Source organism: Hoplias malabaricus, unplaced genomic scaffold, assembly GCF_029633855.1.
Source record: "Hoplias malabaricus isolate fHopMal1 unplaced genomic scaffold, fHopMal1.hap1 scaffold_78, whole genome shotgun sequence".
Taxonomy (NCBI): domain Eukaryota; kingdom Metazoa; phylum Chordata; class Actinopteri; order Characiformes; family Erythrinidae; genus Hoplias; species Hoplias malabaricus.
The window spans coordinates 100,305-114,280 of NW_027101137.1; the positions used below are offsets into that span (position 1 = coordinate 100,305).

Consider the following 13,976-nt stretch of genomic DNA (forward strand, 5'->3'; position numbering starts at 1 on the left):
ATTTATACATTAATACACTAATATATACACAAATTTATGCACTAATATTTACACTAGTATATACACTAATGTATACACTAACATATACACTAAAACACTAATATATACACTAATACACACACTAATACACTAATATATACACTAATACACTGATATATACAGTAATATATACACTAATACACTGATATATACTCTAATACACTAATATATACACTAATGTACTGATTTATCCACTAAAACACTGATATATACACTAATACACACACTAATACACTAATATATACACTAATACATTCATATATACTCTAATATATACACTAATGTATAAACGAATATATACACTAATACACTAATATATACACTAATACACTGATATACACACTAATATATACACTAATACACTGATATACACACTAATATATATATATATATATATATATATATATATATATATATATATATATAGTAATACACTGATACATACACTAATATATACACTAATACACTGATATATATGAACTAATATATACACTAGTATACGCTAATACACTAATATATACACTAATATATACTCTAATACACGAATATATACACTAATAGACTGATATATATGTACTAACATATACACTAGTATATGCTAATTCACTAATATATACTCTAATACATGAATATATACACTAATACACTGATATATACACTAATATATACACTAGTATACGCTAATACACTAATATATACTCTAATACACAAATATATACACTAATACACTGATATATACACTAATATATACACTAGTATACACTAATACACTAATATATACTCTAATACACGGATATATACGCTAATACACTGATACATACACTAATATATACACTAATACACTGATATATATGAACTAATATATACACTAGTATACGCTAATACACTAATATATACACTAATATATACTCTAATACACGAATATATACACTAATAGACTGATATATATGTACTAACATATACACTAGTATATGCTAATTCACTAATATATACTCTAATACATGAATATATACACTAATACACTGATATATACACTAATATATACACTAGTATACACTAATACACTAATATATACTCTAATACACGGATATATACGCTAATACACTGATATATACACTAATATATACACTAGTATACGCTAATACACTAATATATACACTATATACAGTAACATATATACTAATACAACAATTTATCCACTAACAGAATAATGTATTTGCAAATATACACACTAAAACCACAATAGATACACTAACACAATGCATACGCTAATATATACACCAATATACACAGTAATATTCTAATATATACACTAACATAACACACACTAATATTTTTATTATTGTTACACTTATATAGCGCCTTTCTAGACACCCAAGGACGCTTTACAATCTACACTGCTCAGAACGCTCAATTCACACACACTGGCGAGAAGCGGCAGCCAAACGCGCACAGCGTACTCTCAACCAGAAACGACCGTCCACCTGGAGGACTGCATCGGGCACTAGGGTTTAACCCAGGACAGAGCGCCAATCCATATCTGGGCTCACACATACAGACATTCATTCACACACCAGGACAGATATTAGATTAGATTATCAGATTATATCAGATTATTAGAGAAGCCAATTCACCTACCCTCCATGTTTTTGGACTGTGGGAGGAAACCGGAGCCCCCGGAGGAAACCCACGCAGACACGGGGAGAACATGGAAACTCCACCCAGATGGGACTTGAACCCAAGATCCCAGCGCTGGGAGGCGAACGTGCTAACCACCAAGCCACCGTGCCGCAAATATTTACACAAATATATACACTAATAAAACAATATATACACTAATATATACACAGGTATATACAGTAATATATACACTAATACACACACACACACACACACACACACACACACACACACACACACAGAGTCAGGTGACGCAGTGTTTGAGTCTCTCTTAAGCCTTGTGTCAAAGTTAGGAAAGTGCTTTACAAGTTTTGGATGTGTATCAAAGCACCACTGTTTAGAAAACTATGCTTTGATTTTTGTAGACAATAAAGCCTCTACTGGACATGAGTCAGTCCAAGGCTCTGGGAACCTATATGTGTGGGTATGTGTGTGTGTACACACGTGTGTGTGCGTGAGAGAGAGAGAGAGAGAGAGAGAGAGAGAGAGAGAGAGAGAGAGAGAGAGAGAGAGAGAGAGAGAGGGGATAGAAAGAGTGTTTATCCAAATCCAGGGCTTTTCAGTAATGCGGTGTTTTCAGGACTATTCTCCTTGATCTTTAGCACACACAAACACACATTCATTGACACTTGCCGGCAATTATACACATTTTCATTCATTATGTGAATCCTCAATTACCTCATAAGCACCACTAGCCTAAGACTGACCTTGAACCTAAACATAACCCTTACCCTGACATTACACTCACATAAACCTGTCTCAGGAACCAGTCTGTGGTCCAGGATGTGAGTGTGTGAATAAGTTTAGGTCTCAAATACATGGTTTATCCATGGTACACACACACACACACACACACACACACTGCATGTCCACTGTATTATTTTCATCTCATTGTGGTGAAGTCTAATTGGGGATAAAAGATAATAAATAGGATGCTCTGGAGCAGCTGCACATGAGGACATGCTCAGTGTTTACAGTGCGCCAGAGACTCTGTAGAACTGTGTTTTGAAGAGCGATGGAGCTCCTTCCAGAATCACTCAGCACCAGTACCTGACCCCTCTAATGTTCAAAAGGCTGAATGCCATCATATCTTCACTGCAATGTTTCATTGTCTAGTGTAAAGCGTTTTCAGAAGAGAAGAAGCTGTTATTGTATGTGTCCTCACATTTTTGACCATGTAGCATATGATTCCATTTCCTGCCGTGTGTGTGTGTGTGTGTGTGCATCATATACTGTGGGGACATTTTGAGATATATATATATATAAGGTTAGGTGTGATGTAATTTACTCACTAATATTTCTATGAAAGGTCCCCACAAGCATAGTAAAACAAACATGTTGGGTCTTGCATTCATCAAGACCCATGACTTCTGGACTCTAGTGTATTTAACTCTGAGAGCTGTGCAGTATATTCATTCTCATTCTCTCTCTCTCTCTCTCTCTCTCTCTCTCTCTCTCTCTCTCTCTCTCTCTCTCTCTCTCTCTCTCTCTCTCTCTCTCTCTCTCTCTCTCTCTCTCTCTCTCTCTCTCTCTCTCTCTCTCTCTCTCTCTCTCTCTCTCTCTCTCTCTCTCTCTCTCTCTCTCTCTCTCTCTCTCTCTCTCTCTCTCTCTCTCTCTCTCTCTCTCTCTCTCCAACATCTCATCAGCCAGAACGTCTCCTGCCAAGTGTGACAGGGGTCCTGCTCATCCAATCTCTCACACACACACACACACACACACACACACACACACACACACACACACACACACACACACACACACACACACACACACCTAGAGGCCTATGAATCAGTGTGTGTGTGTTAAACGGCTAATGATTTCCACACCCACTCTAGGCTCAAAGAGTTCCCAAGCAAAGCCCAAACAGTGCCACTCTCTCGGCTCTGTGTTTCTCACTGCTCTGCCGTCAGCCTAAAGACACTGGGTGAAGTCCAGGCCATGTTTCTGACAGTTCATGCCGTCCTCTGACTCACACACACACTCTGCGTCTGCCAGAATGTGTGTGTGTGTGTGTGTGTGTGTGTGTGTGTGTAACTGCTACATCACTTAGACTTTCCCTAATCCAGAACTACACTGAGTACACTGATCATTTTACCGTGTGAAGTTCATATCAGCACCGAATAAAAATCACTTTTCTTCTCCACTCACTGAGCTTTTTCTCAGCTCCACTGACCACGCAGGAGCACTCCGTAGTTCTACACTTACAGACTGCAGTTCAGCTGCTGCTCTGCATAATTTATTAACCCCTTTCACCCTGTTCCTCAGAACCCCCACAGAGCAGGTGAGATGTAGATGGTGGACCATTCTCAGCGCTGCAGTCCACAGAGTGGACGCAGGGTTTAAAACCTCTAGATATACCACAGTCTGATGTGATCAGATAGATCTGAGCGAGAAGTGAGCGAGTGAGCGAGGGAGCGAGTGAGAAAGAGAGAGAGAGAGAAAGAGCAAGCAAGTGAGCGAGTGAGCGAATGAGAGAGAGTGAGAGAGTGAGAGCGAGTGAGCAAGTGAGAGAGTGAGCGAGTGAGAGCGAGTGAGAGAGAGAGAGTGAGCGAGCGAGAGAGTGAGAGAGTGAGCGAGTGAGAGAGAGTGAGCGAGTGAGCGAGTGAGAGTGAGCGAGTGAGCGAGTGAGCGAGTGAGCGAGAGAGAGAGAGAGAGAGAGCGCGAGTGAGTCAAAGGCTTGGTTCCATGGGACAGGGAAATAAAAAAATCCTCATGCACATTATTCAGCCATTCTTGATTCAGCGAGGCCAAGTAGAGCTCTTTAATGTTTCAACTAAAATTACTCAACATTTTCATGGACGAGTACAGTACGTTTGGGAACTGAAGATACCAATTCATTCAGTCATTGTCTGTAACCCTTATCCAGTTCAGGGCGGCGGTGGGTCCGGAGTCTACCCAGAATCATTGGGCGCAAGGTAGGAACACACCCTGGAGGGGGCGCCAGGCCTTCACAGGGAAACACACACACACACACACACACATTCACTCACACCTATGGACACTTTTGAGTCGCCAATCCACCTACCAGCGTGTGATTTTGGAGCATTAGGGTTACAGCAGCTGTCCTTCACACTGTGGCAAAAAATTCATGATGAACGGACCAATAGAAAGGCTCCAAAATGACCTGGAATACAATCTTTTTACATTGACTTGCACTGAAAGTTAAGACGGTTTATTCCTTCTCCTGTAAAGTTACCATTTTGGGAGAGACCTGTGTTTAACTGGATGATGGCGATATATTCCCTCCATGAAAATGTTAATTACTTAAAGAAATAAAGACGTAAAAGCTCTGATACTGATAACGTCTCATTAGAAACTCCTCCACAATGGGGTGCTGTGCTATTCAGAGCTTTGCATCAAAAACACAGTGTCCTTGTTTAGTTTACGGCCAAACAGAACCCCGCTGTCCTTCACTCTTCTGTCTGCACCGAGTCCGTTATTTTAATTCCCATCAAAACCGCCGTCTAGTCACACGTCGGAGTCCTGCTGCTTTCCATCAGGCTGAAGGCACACGTTTCTGAATGTTTTATTCATACTTTTTGTTCATGCTTTGGTTTTGTTGTGTGTTTGCTCTGAAGAGTTCTTTCTCCCCTGGGCATGTGTGTGTGCGTGTGTGTGTGTGTGTGTGTGTGTGGAGGGGGGTGGTTTACAAGTGACCCCTTCGACTCAGTGGAGGAAAGAAAGGCTCGGTACAAAGAAGTGGGTACACAGTCTGGCAGCAGGTGTGGAATTACAAAATATTTGACAACACGGTGTACGATGGGTTCAAAACACGAGACATCAAGCTGACAGCTCAGAGACTGGGCTAGAGAGAGAGAGAGAGAGAGAGTGGAGACATCGACTCTGCAGTGTTCAACATGCGCTCTGGCCACTTTATTGGAAACCCCTTAGCTGAGGACGGTGAGTGTTTTTCTGTCACATTCGAAAACAAGGGAACTGAAATGTAGGACACTAACGGTCAGAGGTCACGGTCATAGGTCTAGTCCTTTTACCCAGTAACTCGAGACACAACTGGAACAATAACAGTTTAGTCATAACCCCCCCCCCCCCCCACACACACACACACATCTACAACTAGAATCACTTCTTCCTTCATATCACCAACTTTTCTGTTAAAAATTTTGAAACACATTATTGTTTTTGTGACATCACCTCAGTGAAAAATGTGACTACGCTTTAAACCCATTATTTTAAAGAAGATTTAATATCTGCTTCTTTTGTAAGACATACGTTCCCCTGCATGTTCATAAACGTTCTCTCATAAACCACAGAGTAGACGTGTACAAGGAAATCTTACTGTAGACGGTGTGTATGGAGTCTCCACAATGGAATGTATCTTGTACAGCTTTTTTTCTCAAAATATTACCACTTTATTTTTCAAAATATGACTCCATTTCTCTCAAAATTGTACGAATTTATAAATAATGTTGTTCTTTCATTCATTTATTCATTGTCTGTAGCTCTTATCCAGTTCATGGCAGCTGAGAGTCCAGAGCCTACCCGAAATCACTGGGCGCAGGACAGGAACACACCCTGGAGGGGGCGCCAGACCTTCACAGGGTGACACACATTCACTCACACCTACACTTTTGAGTCTCCAATCCACCTACCAACATGTGTTTTTGGAGCGTGGGAGGAAACCGGAGCACCCGGAGGAAACCCACACAGACACAGAGAGAACACACCACACTCCTCACAGACAGTCACCCGGAGAAAACCCACACAGACACAGAGAGAACACACCACACTCCTCACAGACAGTCACCCGGAGGAAACCCACGCAGTCACATAGAGAACACACCACACTCCACACAGACAGCCACCCGGAGGAAACCCACGCAGTCACAGAGAGAACACACCACACTCCACACAGACAGCCACCCGGAGGAAACCCATGCAGACACAGGGAGAACACACCACACTCCTTACACAGTGTCACCCGGAGGAAACCCACGCAGACACAGAGAGAACACACCACACTCCTCACAGACAGTCACCTGGAGGAAACCCACGCAGACACAGGGAGAACACACCACACTCCACACAGACAGTCACCCGGAGGAAACCCACGCAGACACAGAGAGAACACACCACACTCCTCACAGACAGTCACCCGGAGGAAACCCACGCAGACACAGGGAGAAAACACTACACTCCTCACAGACAGTCACCCGGAGGAAACCCACGCAGACACAGGGAGAACACGCCAAACTGTCTGTGTTGCCCTGTGAAGGACTGGCGCCCCCTCCAGGGTGTATTCCCGCCTTGTGCCCAATGATTCCAGGTAGGCTCTGGACCCACTGCGACCCTGAGCTGGATAAGGGTTACAGACAATGAATGAATTATGTATATTTGCCCCTACTCACGTTTATCAACTTCTCCACCAGGGGTGCTATTTCTCACACACTAATGTCTAGGACCTGCTGAAAGTTATATATTTCTCTAAAATAATGATATCATTAAAATAAATAATAGAGAAAAACTTCATTAGAGGGTAAAGTAACACTGTAATACAGTACTTTATTCAGTCAGTTTACACAACATATGGTCTTCAGATTGTGGGAAAGAGCGCCACCGGTGGACAGGAGCTCACGTAGCGATTGTAATATAATCCTGCTGCATTTATATATTTCTGAGATCTTGTTATTTATTGCACGTAAATTAGGACATGGCTTGGTGTGATCTCCAGACGCATGTCTACACAGTACCTCCCTCACTTCCCTAAATGTAAAGGGTGGTCAGTGTGTCTGGGTCAGAAAAACCTCGTCTTGGACGTGTGTGAAATGGTTCGAGCTGAAGGGCGTTTGAGGAACCAATAGTGCAGACTGGAGCATATCTGGCACAAAGCCACATCTTCACCAGCGTGCTGCGGTTGGAGCTGTTGAGTGCGTCATCATCTGGGTATGAAGAAATCATATCCATCCCAACACACACAAATAAACACTGCCAGGAACACACACACACACGTTTGGTTCCAGCGGCTTCGACTCTTCTGAGAAGGCCATAGACTAGATGTTGGGACACTGCTGTGAGGACCTGATGGCCTTCATTAGGTTGGGTGATTAGTTGTGCATCACAAACGACACTCAACCCAAACCTGTTGAGGACTCCCCACAGCCCCTCTGTTGGGCTCTTAGCATTGAGCAATGGCGTGTAAAGCCCCTAACCCTATTGTCTGTATTCAGCACTGGGGCATGATGACCTTAGGCTCATGTACAGCTGCTCCAGAGGGGTCCGTTCCTTTTCAGGCGGTTCTATCGAGATTACACTCACACACACACACACCATGCATGCATCAAAGCAGCTGAACCCCATCACTGTAAGGAGTGGACCTGCAGAGCCTGAGAGACGTCTCTGACCATTGATTTGTGGTGAAGTAAATACAGAATTCCCAAACATAGAGAAGTCCAGACTTCCGTAATTTCTTTGTTGTCACATGCCGTGAGCTGCCAGTGTGGTGTGAGTTTATAGATCCAACAGCCATCTTCCTCTTTAATGTGAACCAGTGTATTCCATCTAATACAGTCACAGAGAGCGCATTCACACGCACGCACACACACACACACACATTTGTGTAGTGGCCTTGCTCTGTTTGAATCATCCACACACTTCTTTCCCTCCTCCCAGAGAAGAGGAATCGATAGCTTCTCAATAAAAGCCAAATCACAGAAAGTCCAGCTTGATTGACAGGCTGCTGAGATGCTGAGGGACGAAAGGAAGATGGAATGGAAGGAAGAGAGAGAGAGAGAGAGAGAGAGAGAGAGAGAGAGAGTTTGTTTGAGAAATTGTTTGTCTGAGGGTCATTTTAAAGACAAATCCCCTCTGGTACCGGGTCCCGGGTGCAGTCCAATCACAGCCCAGGTTTATTTTGGCCCTGCTTGTAGGCGTCTGATTGAAAATGACATTGACACGATTACACTGAGACAAACCAGCAATTAGACAGAGGAGCCCTGGCACTCAGGTGTGTCCTGCTCTCAGAGAGTGTGGGTACTCGTTTTAGTGCACTTTCAGGACAGGAGAAACGTTCATTCGGGGAGGAGGGGGGTTTACAACAAAGGACTTACTCGTCCACTCTGGAATAACACACTGTGTCTTCAAACTGACACATTTACTGGTAGGTCATTGTGTTGACTTTAGTACATATGCAATAAAAATGAACCCAAAACAATGGCACAGAACAAAAACACGTAATTACTCTACAATCACAATGAGCTCCCCTCCACTGGGGGTGCTGTTTCACTAAAACCTCACACTAACTGACTGTTATGAACCTGAAGAAGAATCAAAGAAACAATGGCTGTGTCCCAATTGTGTACTACACACTAATACTGTAGAGCTGGTGTGAGTTTGACAGGCTAGTACACAAAATATTAACACACCACACCGTCTCTTAACTAACAGGATGTGATGAACTGTTGCTATGACAACACACGTCGTACCAAGCTGCAGCTGCAGTGCTTTCCACCGTTTTTCTTTACAATGGCTGAAAAACAAACATCTCCCTCCACACTGCGTAGCGCCCAGGTCACAAACTAACCGTCTCTGCAGTAAAACAGTGCATTGTATGTCAGGTAATAAAAGCATTTATGTTCAGTATACGCTTTGTGAGAAACTCCTCCTTTGTTTCCCCATGGATTGTGGGACATTGTCCATCATTACCGTGAAAATAAACAAAAAAAAACAATTGTTTCTAGGTGTGTACTGTTGATTGGTGTGTTGCAGTCATACAGCTCAGGGACCTGGAGGTTGTGGGTTCGAGTCCCGCTCCGGGTGACTGTCTGTGAGAAGTGTGGTGTGTTCTCCCTGTGTCTGCGTGGGTTTCCTCAGGGTGACTGTCTGTGAGGAGTGTGGTGTGTTCTCTCTGTGTCTGCGTGGGTTTCCTCCGGGTGACTGTCTGTGAGGAGTGTGGTGTGTTCTCCCTGTGTTTGTGTGGGTTTCCTCCGGGTGACTGTCTGTGAGGAGTGTGGTGTGTTCTCCCTGTGTCTGCGTGGGTTTCCTCCAGGTGACTGTCTGTGAGGAGTGTGGTGTGTTCTCTCTGTGTCTGCGTGGGTTTCCTCCGGGTGACTGTCTGTGAGGAGTGTGGTGTGTTCTCTGTGTCTGTGTGGGTTTCCTCCGGGTGTCTGTCTGTGAGGAGTGTGGTGTGTTCTTTCTGTGTCTGCATAGGGTTTCCTCCGGGTGACTGTCTGTGAGGAGTGTGGTGTGTTCTCTGTGTCTGCGTGGGTTTCCTCCAGGTGACTGTCTGTGAGGAGTGTGGTGTGTTCTCCTCTTTGTCTGTGTGGGTTTCCTCCGGGTGACTGTCTGTGAGGAGTGTGGTGTGTTCTCTCTGTGTCTGCGTGGGTTTCCTCCAGGTGACTGTCTGTGAGGAGTGTGGTGTGTTCTCCCTGTGTCTGCGTGGGTTTCCTCCGGGTGACTGTCTGTGAGGAGTGTGGTGTGTTCTCCCTGTGTTTGTGTGGGTTTCCTCCGGGTGACTGTCTGTGAGGAGTGTGGCGTGTTCTCCCTGTGTCTGCGTGGGGGGTGGGTGTTATTTCACCAACAAGTGAGTTTACCCATCACCCCAGGTCCTCATTTTGTTTAAAAACATAGTGTGTGTTTGGGAGAGTGTGTGTGTACAGATGAGGAATCTGATGATCTAATAAGGCCCTCTTTCATTTATCAGCCCTGGTTTCACCCCTCTCTCTAACGTGGTTAGTATTGGGGGATGGATTAGTTTGATGAAGTCCAGGATGTTTGGGAGAAGCCCTCTCTCTCTCCACTCTCTGACACACACTCGTGCTTTGTATCCGACTAAGAGCTAGAGGAGCAGTTTCAAACTAATCTCTACAGCAGCAGATTGAGTTCATGAAATTATTTGAAATTCTCTGTACTCTTCTTTCACCCACTCTCTTCCTTTCATCCCTTCTTTTTCTGTCTCCCGCCTGTGCCATTTCACCCTTCTACCTTTCCTTCATCTCTCTGTTTCTATCTCTCTCTCTGCAGTAGGAGTGTGTATTGATTTGTCATCACGGAGACGGTTTGCAGCTGATTATCTCGTCCTGATCGTCCCAGACCCTGTGTTTTGTTGATTTTATTGTTGATTTATTGTTCCTTTTAAACACAAACATGGCTTTATGTCCCTCTGTTGAAGCCGTAGGTTTATCTTCCCTCACCTCAGTGTCTCCATCAGACAACGTGACCCTTCAGACTCCAGGGTGATGGCTTTACTGTGGGTGGACTTGTTGCCATGGAGGATGAGATGCTGAAGAAGACTGTGATGAATTAGAAGTTGATGATTATGATGAAGAATGACATGAGAAAATGATAAAGATGATGATAACGATGTAAAAAGAAGAAGAAATGATGATGATGATGAAGGAATGAAGATGGTGATTAGGATTAAAGAGGAATACTGACTGGACTTTGGTTCTGTGTGTGTGTGTGTGTGTGTGTGTGTGTGTGAGAAGAGCAGTTGCTGGTGAGGGTGTAAATCTCTCTTTAAATAAGAAACACTGTGTTGTCTTTGTTAAATATAACAAATTAATCCTGTCATCGTCGCTGTTCATATAAATAAATATGTAATGATTGTTATTAGCAAATAATTTATGATGTAATTATGCACCAGACAGGTGATGTAGATAATACTGATGATCAGGTTACAGCGCCCCTTGTGGAGAGGGATTGTGAGGTCAGTTCTTGAAGTTGTTGTCTGAGGCAGAGTCAATGGTCAGTGTAAGAACCGAGACATTTGACAAAGATATAAACTGTTCATAATGTGTGACTGGGTGAGTGTGTGAAACTGTCCACAGGTGTGAGTGTGTGAGTGAGAGGGTGAGTGTGTGACACTGTCCACAGGTGTGAGTGTGTGAGTGAGAGGGTGAGTGTGTGAAACTGTCCACAGGTTTGAGTGTGTGTGAGAGTGAGTGAGTGACTGGGTGAGTGTGTGACACTGTCCGTGTGTGTGTGTGTGTGTGTGTGTGTGACTGGGCGAGTGGGTGAGTGAGTGTGTGACTGGCGAGTGTGAGAAACCATCCGTGTGTGTGTGTGTGTGTGTGTGTGTGTGTGTGTGTGACTGGGCGAGTGGGTGAGTGAGTGTGTGACTGGGCGAGTGTGAGAAACCATCCGTGTGTGTGTGTGTGTGTGTGTGTGTGTGTGACTGGGCGAGTGTGTGAGTGACTGGGTAAGTGTGAGAAACCATCCATGTGTGTGTGTGTGTGTGTGTGACTGGCGAGTGGGTGAGTGAGTGTGTGACTGGGCGAGTGTGAGAAACCATCCGTGTGTGTGTGTGTGTGTGTGTGTGTGTGTGTGTGTGACTGGGCGAGTGGGTGAGTGAGTGTGTGACTGGGCGAGTGTGAGAAACCATCCGTGTGTGTGTGTGTGTGTGTGTGTGTGTGTGACTGGGCGAGTGTGTGAGTGACTGGGTAAGTGTGAGAAACCATCCATGTGTGTGTGTGTGTGTGTGTGACTGGGCGAGTGGGTGAGTGAGTGTGTGACTGGGCGAGTGTGAGAAACCATCCGTGTGTGTGTGTGTGTGTGTGTGTGACTGGTGAGAGTGTGAAACTGTCGACAGATTTGAGTGTGTGTGAGAGTGAGTGTGTGACTGGGCGAGTATGAGAAACCGTCCGTGTGTGTGTGTGTGTGTGTGTGTGTGTGTGTATGTGTGAGAGAGAGAGTGACTGGGTGAGTGTGAGAAACCGTCCGTGTGTGTGTGTGGGTGTGTATGTGTGTGTGTGAGAGAGAGAGAGAGAGAGAGAGTGACTGGGTGAGTCTGCAGACTCTGGACCAACCTTGACCCTGATAATGAAGACATGTTTTAAGAACATGAACAAACGAATGAACGAATACACACAGAAGACTAAACTGAAAGGCATTGTGGGAGTTTTCTCCTGGAGCCGAATGTTTTCTCTGTTGGAGGAGAAGCTCTTCAGTGAGTTCTTAAAGTTGGTGATTATTTCAGAGCAGCTCTCTTCTCTCTCCTCTCCTCATTTCCCTTCTCCCTCTCCATCTCTCTCTATTCACTTATTGATCCATTCCACCATCGATCAGAGCTATTGATCACCCCACTGATCCATCCCCCATCCGTCTGCCTCTGACAGCGTTTTTAATTGACAACAGAGAGCGCCTCAAATTAAGCAATTAGCACAAAGCAGAGAAAATGAGACGAGAACAAGGTTCCCTCCATCTAGATGAGGGATGAGAGAGAGAGAGAGAGAGAGAGAGAGAAGCAGCACAGGGGGAGAGTCAGTGAGAAGGTGGCAGGGAGAGAGAGAAAGAAGCAGAGAGATAAAGAGAGCAAATGAAAGAGGAAAGAGGGGGAGAGAGTGTGAGAAAGAGCGATTGAGTGAGGAGAGAGAGAGAGAGAGAGAGAGAGAGAGAGAGAAACGGGATGTAAACGGATAACAAATGCAAGAACAATAGGCAGATGCGAGATGTTTACGCTTTTTCATTTCAGAACGTGAATGAATTTTTCATAGCGATTCATAAAAAATCCATCAATATTTTACCTGGGGAGAATGGGGGGAGCAGAGAGAGAGAGAGAGAGAGAGAGAGAGAGAGAGAGAGAGAGACCTTTCATGAAATGAGTTGTCATGAAAGTCCATTGAAGCAGGTTGAGAAGAAGAGGAGGAGGAGGAGGAGGAGGAGGAGGGTGGGGCGGTGAGAGATGTTTATGCAGAGAGGGAAGTGAGAGAGAGATAAAGAGAGAGAGAGAGTGTATGACACACCTCTGCAGGCTTTGGAGGATAGATGGAGTGAAGGAGTCTGGTTGAGAATAAGAATAGCAGGGTGTTGAGAACTATAAAAGAAAGGTGTGCCAAACAGTGAGCTACTGTCTCTGACTCTACATCTACAAGGTGGACCAACGAGGGAGGAGTGTCTCACAGAGTGGACAGAGAGTGGACACAGGGTTTAAAAACTCAGCAGCACTGCTGTGTCTGATCCACTCTACACCAGCACAACACACACTAACACACCACCACCACGTCAGTGTCACTGCAGCGCTGAGAATGATCCACCACCACATCACACCTGCTCAGCTCTGTGGGGGTCCTGAGCGCTGAGGGACAGGGGGAGAGGGGACTAGAGAATGGACAGCGAGGTGGGTTTAAAGTAATGGCTGGGCAGTGTTTATTGGAGTGTGCTAGAGTAGGGAACTATAAAAGCATTTATTTTTTTTCCTATAAAGTGAACCAAGCTGATGCAAGAAGCTCCAGGCTTCCTGAGGCCCCGGGATCCACCAATCACAGAGCAGTTCAGTGGCCATCACTCTGAACCCTGACCTCGGA

The 13,976-nt window shown here is 44.5% G+C and overlaps 1 long non-coding RNA gene across 1 annotated transcript in view; it reads right to left on the minus strand.

Annotated features, from left to right (window-relative positions):
* Positions 1 to 7,891: 7,891 nt before the first annotated feature.
* Positions 7,892 to 13,976, minus strand: part of LOC136684788 (uncharacterized) — a 14,138-nt gene continuing 8,053 nt past the window's right edge. Inside the window, exon 3 of the long non-coding RNA XR_010799859.1 lies at positions 7,892 to 8,421. This is a non-coding gene — a long non-coding RNA (uncharacterized lncRNA). The remainder of the gene's footprint in view (positions 8,422 to 13,976) is intronic.